Source organism: Microtus ochrogaster, chromosome 15 (assembly GCF_000317375.1).
Source record: "Microtus ochrogaster isolate Prairie Vole_2 chromosome 15, MicOch1.0, whole genome shotgun sequence".
In the NCBI taxonomy this organism is placed as follows: domain Eukaryota; kingdom Metazoa; phylum Chordata; class Mammalia; order Rodentia; family Cricetidae; genus Microtus; species Microtus ochrogaster.
Genome location: NC_022017.1, coordinates 4,671,710 through 4,680,385, shown reverse-complemented (window position 1 = coordinate 4,680,385; position 8,676 = coordinate 4,671,710). Strand labels below are relative to the sequence as shown.

At 44.3% G+C, this 8,676-nt stretch overlaps 1 protein-coding gene across 1 annotated transcript in view; it reads right to left on the bottom strand.

Annotated features, from left to right (window-relative positions):
• The window catches only part of Fam186a (family with sequence similarity 186 member A), a 44,375-nt gene that overhangs the window by 13,694 nt on the left and 22,005 nt on the right, over positions 1-8,676 (bottom strand). The window lies entirely within an intron of this gene.

Sequence of the window (8,676 nt, the reverse complement as noted above, 5' to 3'; positions counted from 1 at the left end):
CTCCACTCTACAAGAGTAGTGTGTGTGTGTGTGTGTGTGTGTGTGTGTGTGTGTGTGTGTAGAGACTCCACCCTACAAGAGCAGCAAGTAGATGCTCCACCCTACAAGGGCAGCAACTGCACTGGCCTTGCCTATAGGCTGCAAATATAGACTTCCCTCCAAAGATTGCTTCCCCCAAAAGAAAACAGGAGTAATAACTTAAAAAAAAAAGTCTCCTGAATGGTCTAAAACTAGGAATGTAGACCTAGCTGGCCTTAAACTCACAGAGATCTGCCTGCTTCTAACTCCAGAGTGCTGGATTAAAGGCATGCGCCACCAATGCCATTGTGTGCCACCATGATGTAGGAGGGTCTTCTATCTATCTGTTGTTTCATTGGTTAATAAAGAAACTGCCTTGGCCTTTTGATAGGGCAGAATTTAGATAGGTGAAGACTGAACAGAATGCTGGGAGGAAGAAAGCAGAGTGAGGCAGTTGCCTTTGTTATGGTTTTCTGTCTCTTTAAGAGACAAGCCACACCCACTCCTTCCCCCATCCTCTGAGGAAGGCTGATCTTCAGCTTCTGGCCTGAGCTTGCTCTCTTTTTCACCTTCCTCTCGGAGAGGCAGCTTCGCTTCTGCCTCTCTCCCCACTTCTCTGCTTCCCCCTTCTCTGTCTCTTTTTCCCTCTCTCTCTATCTCTCTCTGTCCCCCCTTCATCCTTCCTCCTCCATAACCTCCTGAATAAATATTCAACCTCACTCTGCATGTTGTGTCTATCCATGTCTGTCTCTTGCCCGCCCACCATGTGTCTCCCTGCCTGGAACCAGCCACTGCTCCGGGACAGGCAGCCATCTCTGCCTGGGACTGGGTGCTCCCAGGATCCACTGTCTGCTGCCACATGGCCCGCTACCACCATTTGGGACCTACAGCATTTCTGCTGCCTACTGCTGCCAGGGATCTTGCAGCATTTTTAAAATATATATATATAAAAGCCTCATTACTACAAATGGCGCCCAGATGTGGATAACTGAATCCACAGAAAGCCTGAGAAAGCTTCAGGAAGAATAGAGTAGTAAAGCATGGTTTCTTGGTAGCAGCAATTTCTCGGGTCTGCTGTGCTTGCGAGAGGCAAGCAAGTGCTCTCATCTAAGAGAGGCTTCCTGACTCAGCTTTAGCTGCAAAACCTTGCAGCTCTTTTAAGAGGTCCTGCCACGAAACACTTACATAGTATTGATGAAAAGCTGAACACATGCTTTTTGGTTTTCAGCCATAGCAGGAGAAAAGCTGCACCATTTTAAAATGCTGGCTTTCTGGGCCATCCTACCAGGGCAAACTCTGACTCTTTCAGGCAGGCAGTCCAACTGAGTGTGGTCTGTTGCTGCAGCTTACTTGCTGGCAGGGACCTTGAAACACCATAGAGTTGTGGCAATAAAAATGGCTACAGCTGGTATCTCTGCCATGAGGCTGGAAAGTTAAGGAATGGGCTGGATCCAGTCGTCAAAGCCACGGCTTTCATCCTCTCCTTAAAGACTCGTGTAGTTAGAAAAAGAGAGATATAGTAAAGAGAGATTAAAAAAAATCTCTAAATGTTTTACTGTGTGTTAAAAATATATGCTGGCTTGGGAGAGAAAAGAAAAAGGTTAAAGTTCTTAAAAAAGAAAAAAAGACAGTAGTTGGATGTGGTGGTACACAACTTTAATCCCAACACTTGTGAGGCAGAGGTAGATTGACCTCTGTGACTTCAAGGATCAGAAGTAGATTGACCTCTGTGACTTCAAGGATCAGAAGTAGATTGACCTCTGTGACTTCAAGGTGTGGTAGCACATGCCTTTAATCCCAATGCCTGGGAGGCAAAGACAGACAGATCTCTGTGAGTTCAAGGTAAGGTAGCATACACCTTTAATCCCAGCACTGAGGAGGCGGACAGACCTCTGTGAGTTCAAGGACAGCATGATCTACAGTTATTCTAGGACAAAGATATACAAAGAACCTGTCTCAAAAAGTAAAAATAAATGAAATAGAGGTTAAAATAAAGCTGCACAAATATGGAAAATACAGAATTTGGCATTTTAAATGTTTTAATAACTTAGGGCTTTTCATGACAACGAGACACGTCTGCTCCTGGCAGCACCAATCTACTTCAAGAGGAGATGGGCATCGAAGAGGCTCCTTATGGAGTTGGTTAGCCATTTGGGCAAGAAACTGCTCTTGCCTGGACTGATGCATAAACTGGACACAAAGAACCCGCAGAAAGAGGACTCCTGAACTTGCCTAAAGGTGAGATGGTCTTTCGGGGTTCCTGATTCATGAAAGAGTCTGTGAGACATTCTGCAGGACACAGAAAAAAGTGACTGAACTGTCTTTGAATTTTCCTGCTTCATGGAAACGTCTGCTGGATACTATGGGCCTGTAGGCCAAGGATGGATGCCCCAACAGTACAAAAGAACTTTGGGTGACTGTCAAGACAGTGAGATGTTTCTGTCATTTCTAGAGTTTTGGAAGTTGCTTACTTCTTGTTTGCTTAGGTAATATTATATCCTTCTGGAGTCTTTGATGGAGTTGAAGAATAAATAGTTATAGTTTTCCTTTGTTATGATAAAAGATAAAATAGATATAAATATTGTAACTGTAATTCTTGCTTGATAACTGTTTTGTTATATGTAATTTTACTATGTTAAAGTTAAAGCCTTTCTTTTTTGTTTAAACAGAAAATGATGTAGGAGGGTCTTCTATCTGTTGTTTTATTGATTAATAAAGAAATTGCCTTGGCCTTTTGATAGGGCAGAATTTAGATGGGTGGAGAAGACCGATCAGAATGCTGGGAGGAAGAAAGCAGAGTCAGGCAGTCACCATGAAGCTCCGGCCCAAGACTGACATAGGTTAGAATCTTCCCGATAAGCCACCACCTCATGGTGTTACACACATTAGTAAAAATGGGTTAATCAAGATGTGAAAGTTAGCCAGTAAGAGGCTAGAGCTAATGGGCCAGGCAGTGTTCAAATGAATACAATTTGTGTGTTATTATTTCGAGTGTAAAGCTAGCCATGCAGGATCCAGGTGGGACGAAAAGCAGGCCTGTTCACCTCATCACTACATCACCATGCCCAGCTGTACTATAGTTTTTGAAACAGAGTCTCTCCTGAATTCAAAGGTCATTAAAATCAGTGGCCCTGTCTGGCCAGCACGGTTCAAGGACCCACCAGTTCTACAGTCCAGGACTACAGATGGCCTTGGCTGCACTCTAAGTTTGTATGTGGTTCTTGGGGACCCACACTCAGGACCTCATGCTTGTGTGGCAAGTACTCTTTTGACTGAATGAAACGGAGCTTCACTGTGTGCTCTTTATCCCAACCCAGCCATCTCAAGGCAAACTCACTGAGTGACATCTTGTAATGTTACCTGATTGTTTCTCAAGATTCCTAAGGACGTTGAACACAAGGAAAAGTCTGAGAAACTCTGGCAGCAAAGAGGGAGCTAAGCAGATATGACACCTGAAGGTAATGTGGTGCTGTATCCAAAACAAGAAGGGACAGTAGGTAGGTGAGGACCAGGAGGTCTGAATATAGTAAGCAGTTTAGCTAACAATGATGTGCCAATGTTGGCTTCTATAGTAAGCAGTTTAGCTAACAATGATGTGCCACTGTTGGCTTCTTTCTCCTTTCCTTTCTCTTTTTGGTTCTTTGAGATGAGGTTGAACTTGCTGTGTAGTCAAGGCTGCCTTTGGATCCTCTTGACTTTACCTCTCAAATACTGAATTACAAGTGTGAGCAGCCACACCTAGCTTCAACTTTGGCTTCTTAAATATAATTAGGGCACATACTAATGTGAGAGATATAATCAAAGGGTGTCATAGTTAGGGCTTCTATTGCTGTGATGGAGCACCATGACCAAAAGCTAGCTGGAGAGGAAAGGGTCTATTCTGCTTACACTTCCAGATCATAGTCCATCATTGGAGAAAGTCAGGACAGGAATTCACACAGGGCAGGAACCTGGAGGCAGAAGCTGATGCAGAGGCCATGGAGGGGAGCTGCTTACTGGCTTGCTCCTCATGGTTTGTTCAGCTTGCTTTCTTAAAGAACCCAGAACTGTCAGCCTAGGGATGACCCCACCCACATGGCCTGAGCCCTACCCCATCAATTACCAATTAAGACAATATGTCTTTACATCTGGATCGTGTGTGTGTGTGTGTGTGTGTGTGTGTGTGTGTGTGTGTGTGTGTTTAAAACACCCTATCTATGTAGTCTTGACTGTCTTGGAACTTACTCTGTAAACCAGGCTGGCCTCAAGCTGACAAAGCTCTGCCTGGTCTTATGCCTGGACCTCATGAAGGCATTTTCTCAACTGAGGCTCCTTCCCTCCTTTCAGATGACTCTAGCCTGTGTTAAGCTGGCATAAAACTAGTCAGTACAAATTATCGTTTGTGTGTGTGTGTTTGTGTGTGTGAATACATGTATGTGAGCCCACGGAGAACAGAAAAGAGGATCAGATTCTCTGGAACTGGAGTTATACACAGTTGTGACCATGTGGGTGCTGGGAATTGAACTGGGTCCTCTGGAAGATCAGGCGGTGCTGTCCACCATAGAACCATCTGCATCCCCATTGATGTAAGATCAACCATAGAACCATCTGCCTTCCCACTGATGTAAGCTCAACCACAGAACCATCCGCCTTCCCACTGATGTAAGATAAATCACGGAACCATCTGCATGCCTATTGATATAAGAGCAACCACAGAACCATCGCCTTCCCACTGATGTAAGATAAGCCACGGAACCATCTGCATGCCCACTGATATAAGAGCAACCACGGAACCATCTGTATGTCCACTGATGTAAGATAAACCACAGAACCACCTGTGTGTCCACTGATGTAAGATAAACCATGGAACCATCTGCATGTCCACTGATGTAAGATCAACCACGGAACCATCTGCGTGTCCACTGATGTAAGGTCAACCACGGAACCACCTGCATGTCCACTGATGTAAGATCAACCACGGAACCATCTGCCTGCCCTTTGATGTAAGGGGAACTATGGAGAAGTGTACAGAACTCTGTTGGTTTTTCCCCCCCTTAAAACCTAAAACTGCTCTAAAAAAATAAAGTACATTTAAAAGTAAAGGTAATGCTGGGCAGTGGTGGTGCACATCTTTAATCCCAGCACTCAGAAGGAAGAAGCAGGCAAATCTCTGTGAGTTCGAGGCCAGCCTGGTCTACAGAGTGAGTTCCAGGACAGACTCCAAAGCTACACAGAGAAACCCTATCCTAAAAAAACAAACAAACAAACAAACAAACAAAAACAAAAACACACACACAAAAAAAAAAACCCAAAAAGTAAAGGTACATGGACGAGCCAGGGGTTGCATGTAGAGGTGTATTCCTTTAATCCCAGCTCCTGGGAGGGCAGAGGCAGTGGATCTAGGAATCTGAGGCCAGCCTGGTCTACAGAGTCAGTTCCAGGACAAGCAGGAGTGGGGTGGGCTGTAGAGATGGCCCAGTGGTTAAGAGCACTGGCTGATCTTCCAGAGGATCCAGAATTTGATTCTCTGAGCCTACAACACGACAGCTTTTAACTTTCTATAAACTCCAGTTCCAGGGGATCTGGTGCCCTCTTCTGGCTTCCACAGGCACTACATGCACACAGTGCACACACACACACACACACACACACACACACACACATATATATTTTGCAGGCAACACCCGTGCACATAAAAATAAGTAAATACATTTAAAGAGTAAAAGGCAGTAAGACTTTGCTCATGTGACCCAACTGTATTCCCAGAAGCCTCTTGATATTTAGATTTTGATATTAGATATTTAGATATTGATATTTGATATTGATATTTAAATTTTCCTGTGTGAGTTTGAGTCCCACAAATATCTACTAGCCAGCAAGATAAAGAAATAATTATAAAACTGTATTGTTAGGCCAGATATGGTGGCACATGCCTTTTATCCCAGCACTCAGGAGACAGAGGCAGGGGAATCTCTGCAAATTTAAGGCCATCCTGGTCTACATATCAAGCTCCAAGACAGCCAGAGCTATTTAGACCTTGTCTCAAAAAAATTAACAACCAACCAACCCACAAAACCTGTATCTTTGGGAGCTGGAGAGAGAGAGAGATCATCAGCTAAAAGATCAGTTTTCACAGAGCCTGAATTTGGTTCCCACTGTCCACATCAGGCAGCTCCCAGCCACCTATATAACTCCAGGATCTGTTGCCTCTAGGCTCCATGAGCACTACACTCACATACTCACAAACAGATATCACTAGACAAAGCTTCATCTTTCAGGGAAGCTGTACTGTTCAGATTCCAAATATGTGCTGCACAAGCCAATGATATCACAGAAAGTGCTTTTCTGTGTAAACACACCCAGGTGGGCCTCAGACCCGAACTCAAGCCTCCAATCATCCACGTGCTGAGATCACACGTGTGTGGCCCCATTCCTGGTAATATCCTGTATTTTGCTGGCATTGAATTCAGTACTACTCTAAATCCACATTGTGGTTATTTAAAATACAAAGCTTGGAGCACTGTGTGTGACACTTGCCTAAAGTCACAGCCCTTGGGAGGTAGAGGCAGGAGGATAAGGAATTTAAGGTCATCCTCAACAATTAAGGAAATCTGAGGCCAGCCTAGATTATGTAAGAAATTGCCTCAAGAATACAGGAAGGAGCCAGGCAGTGGTGGCACACGCCTTTAATCCCAGCACTCAGGAAGCAGAGGTGGGCAGATCTCTGTGAGTTTGAGGCCAGCCTGGTCTACAGAGTGAATTCCAGGACAGCCAGGCTACACAGGAAAACCCTGTCTCAACCCCCCCCCAAAAGTATGTTGACCTACTCCTGTAATTTCAGCACTCAAGAAGTTGAAGTAGGAGGATTACAAGTTTAAAACTAGCTTGTTCTACATACTTAGCTCCTACATTGAAAAAACAAACAGCAGCAATAATAAAAGTACACAGACACCCTACACCCACACACACTCACGCACAAAGAAATCTCAAAAATTAAGAAACTGCCAGTCAGTGGATGTACATGCCTTTAATCCCAGCACTTGGGAGGCAGAGGCAGGCAGATCTCTGTGAGTTCAAGGCCAGTCTGATCTACAGAGTGAGTTCCAGGACAGGCTCCAAAGCTACACAGAGAAACCCTGTCTTGAAAAACAAACAAGCAAACAACAACAACAACAAATCAGAGACTTTTAGATCTGTTTAAAAGGAAAAAAAGTATTCTGCTGTAAATGGCATATCTTAGATTCAAAGGCCTGAATAGGTTTGAAGTGAAGTGAATGATTTTAAAATGGCAGGGAGATGTGGGGTGGGGGTAGACAAGATGGCTCAGCAAGTAAAGGCACTTGCTACTAAGCCTGAGAAAGGAGTATAATCCGGGGATTCACACCGTGGAAGGAGAGAAGTGATCCCCTCAACTTACTCTCTGACCTCCATACATGGGCCCCATGAAAAATAAGTATAATTTTTAATGTGAGGGGGCTGGAGAGATGACTCGGTGATAAGCGCACTGGCTGGTTGGTCTCCCAAAGGATCCAGTTCAATTCCCAGCTCTCACATTGCAGCCCACGACCATCTCTAACTCCAGTTCCATGACATCCCATGCCCTCTTGGGCCTCCATGGGCATCAGACACGCAAGTGGTACATAGATATACTTACAGGCAAAACGCCCGTACACATACAATCGAAAAACAAATTAAAGGTCTGTCAGGGATCATGTGACATGGCTCAGTTGGTAACAGCACTTGCCACTGATCCTAACAATCTGAGTTTGACCCCTGGGACCCACATGGTGGAACTAATCCTCCCAAATTGTCCCCGTGGTCTCCACAGCAAGCCACACACCATGGCATGAGGCAACAAAGTTGACACCCTAGCTATGCAGGAGGCTGGGCAAGAGGATCACAGATTTAAGGACAGCCTAGGTAAGATAATGAAACCTCCTCCAAATAAAAATTAACATGATTCTAGAGACCATAAAAGACATTTTATACTGAAAAACAGTAGATCAGGAAGTTATTAAAAGTGCCAACATACATGTATCTAACAAATGAGCCAGCCAAGCGGTGGTGGCGCACGCCTTTAATCCCAGCACTCGGGAGGCAGAGGCAGGCGGATCTCTGTGAGTTCGAGGCCAGCTACGGAGAAACCATGTCTCAAAAAATCCAAAAAAAAAAAAAAAAAAAACCAAAACCAAAAAACAAATGAGCCTTAAATACGTGAAACAAAAACTCAACCCAGGCTGAGGGGGCGCATGCCTATGATCCCAGCACAGGCAGGAAGATCTTTGGACTATACAGAATCCATTAGATAAGTCTACAGATAGATGATAGACAGGGTGTGTGCATCTCACTGAAGTTGAAGGTCATTCGTATCATTTTAATCATATGAAATTTACTGAGGCTTGTTTTCTGGTCTAGCCTATGGCTGACCCTGGAAAATGGCCCAGGTGTACATAAAAGGTACATGGTTATACTGTTATATGTTATATGTTGGAACTGGGTGGAACTTATTTACAGTTTACAAATCTGTGCATTTACTAATTTTCTGTGGAGTGTTCTATTCACTATTGAAAACGGGATACTGGACTCCAATTACAATTTTATACATGTATTTACCCATGTCTGTGGTGTATGTGTGTGTGTGTGTGTGTGTGTGTGTGTGAGAGAGAGAGAGAGAGAGAG